Raw genomic sequence first — 2,526 nt, forward strand, 5'->3', positions numbered from 1 at the left:
TGGAGTGTCTGAAGACAGCTACAGTGTACTTACAAATAATAAATAAATAAATCTTTAAAAAAGAAATTCAGATATCTAAAAAATACAACCAGTTAGTATTTTATTGATGTATTGATGTTCTAAAGTTTCTAAAAATTTCCTTTTTCTATTTTTATCTTTTATAAAACTTTCTAAAGGAGTTCATTAACTAAAATCTTAAATGTTATTTGAAGTTATGGGGACCAGACAGGTGGCTCAGTGCTTGAGAGCACTAGGGTTCCGTTCCCAGCACTCACACAGCAGCTCACAATAGTCTAACTCCAGTCCCAGAGGGTCTGGTGCCCTTCTGGCCTCCTTGGGCACTGCACACACACAGTGCAGGTAAAACACTTAGACTCTTTCAAAACCTTGAGGTAATTTTCTTTTTTCTCTTATTATTTTATTCCTTCACTCATTACATGGTAAAACTGTTATAATTTCTTAAGAATATTTGGTGTTTTTCAGCATAGTTTTTTTATTCTTATTAGGGTCAGAAAATACAAGATTCTGGTCAGACTTATGGAGATGTTCATTATAACTTAAAATATTGTTATGTACTTCCATATGGTTTCTAACACACATGTAAACTATTATAAAGTTTATTATATAATAAAGAGGAGAACCATTCCCCAAGCCGAGTCTCCTTAGCCACTTGAGTTGGTTCAGTCTCAGGTACTGTGTACTGCGGGAGCCCCTCCCCTCCTCTGTCTTCCCACTGTGAGCTACCATAGAGCTTTTGGCTAAGTCAGTAGTCATTTAGCTCATTATGAATGTGTAACCATTGATTTCACAGCTGATGTATCTATAAAAATGATCATACTTCTACTTGATACATCTTTTTTGTACCTGATAGCTAATTCTTCTCCAATAAAACTGTAAAATCTCATACTTTGTTCATTTAATCAAAGTCAGCAATAAACATTTTCAATAATCTTTTGAGTTTAGCATTATTTAGTGTGTGTGCATGCATGCGTGCACATGCCACATCGTAAGTATGAAAGTTAGAGGACAACTTATAGACTTCCTTCTCCACCTCCACCATGTGAGCTCTGGGCGACACACTGAATTTGGTGACAAGCATCCTCACCCACTGAGACATTTCAGTGTCTTTCTTTCTTGAAACCTCTCACCTGGAGCTGCCGCACTGCAGATCCTGCTCAAGCTGACGTTCTCCTGGGGGCTCATGGGGAATGCCCGTGCTGTCCCGGCTTCAGACTGAGTGGTGCTCACTCAGGCTCCTGAAGCACATGCCCCAGCAGTTTCCCGAGGCAGGTTCCACAGGAAATACTCTGCTTTCACATGAATTAGGGCTAAGAAGAGGCTTTTATTTATTTATTTATTTTTACTTGAAATAATTTGCCTCATAAATCTGAAGATGGCTTCGGATCTTTTTTTTTTTTAAAGATTTATTTATTTATTATACATAAGCACACTGTAGCTGTCTTCAGACACTCCAGAAGACAGCGCCAGATCTCATTATGGTTGTGAGCCACCATGTGGTTGCTGGGATTTGAACTCTGGACTTTCGGAAGAGCAGTCGGGTGCTCTTACCCACTGAGCCATCTCACCAGCCCGGCTTCGGATCTTTTAACTTTCAATGAAGGAAGCAGAAGACTAGTGCTGCTCTGGTGCCTAGATTGATAAGTGACCCAGTTCCTTCTATCTGGAGGTACTGAAGATCTGGTTTTCCATCTAAACCTTTCCCAGTGCTTTGCCTTGGGCTCTCACTGGGCGGGGCCCTTGATTGCTTTTTCAGTCTAGACTCTTGTGCTGTATTGAGAAGCTCTTCTTTTTAAGATTTATTTTTATTTTATGTGAATTCGTATTTTGCCTGTGTGTGTAGCATTTATGTTCCTAAGGAGGTTAGATAAGGGCACAGGATGCCCTAGAAGGGAAGTTCCCTGGCTGTGAGCCAGCATGTGGCTGTTGGGAATGGAACCCAAGTCCTCTGCAAGATCCACACGGCTTCTTCACTATTGAGCATCTCCCCAGGCCTGGAAACTTTTTACACCATGTGTTTGATATCTCCTGTTTTCTCATTCTGGATTTCCTATTTGTATTTCAGAATTTCAGATTTATTTGAGATATTTCACTTTTTATTTTCTAGTGAGTTTTCTTTTAATTTACACTCAAATAATTTTTTTCTGTTTACCCTTTCAATTCCTAATAGTTCTTTTATGTCATTAATGACCTGTACTTCCTGTTTCATGACAACAGAACTTTCTTTTTTTTTTTTTTTTTTTTTTACCACATTGAAGATACAAGTCTTTACTCAAGGTTTTCTTTTTTCTTTTCTTTTTTTTCTTTTTCAGTTTCTTGTTCTAGTTGGCGCCAGAACTGGGACCTGAAGAATGGCAGAGGGATGCTAAGAGAAACGACTGCTGTGTGGAGCTCCACAAGAAAGGAAAGGATCTTCGTATCGGAGCATCGGAGCAACGGACAGGTACACATGCTAGCGCTAGCCTAAAATTTCAGTTTTGTAAAGTGTTGCTGAGGATGCGGTAGGAT

The 2,526-nt window shown here is 39.2% G+C and overlaps 1 protein-coding gene across 6 annotated transcripts in view; it reads right to left on the bottom strand.

The window, feature by feature from the left end:
* Kif27 (kinesin family member 27) overlaps window positions 1-2,526 on the bottom strand; it is a 70,835-nt gene that overhangs the window by 15,935 nt on the left and 52,374 nt on the right. The window lies entirely within an intron of this gene.

The sequence above is a fragment of the Mus caroli genome, chromosome 13, assembly GCF_900094665.2.
Source record: "Mus caroli chromosome 13, CAROLI_EIJ_v1.1, whole genome shotgun sequence".
In the NCBI taxonomy this organism is placed as follows: domain Eukaryota; kingdom Metazoa; phylum Chordata; class Mammalia; order Rodentia; family Muridae; genus Mus; species Mus caroli.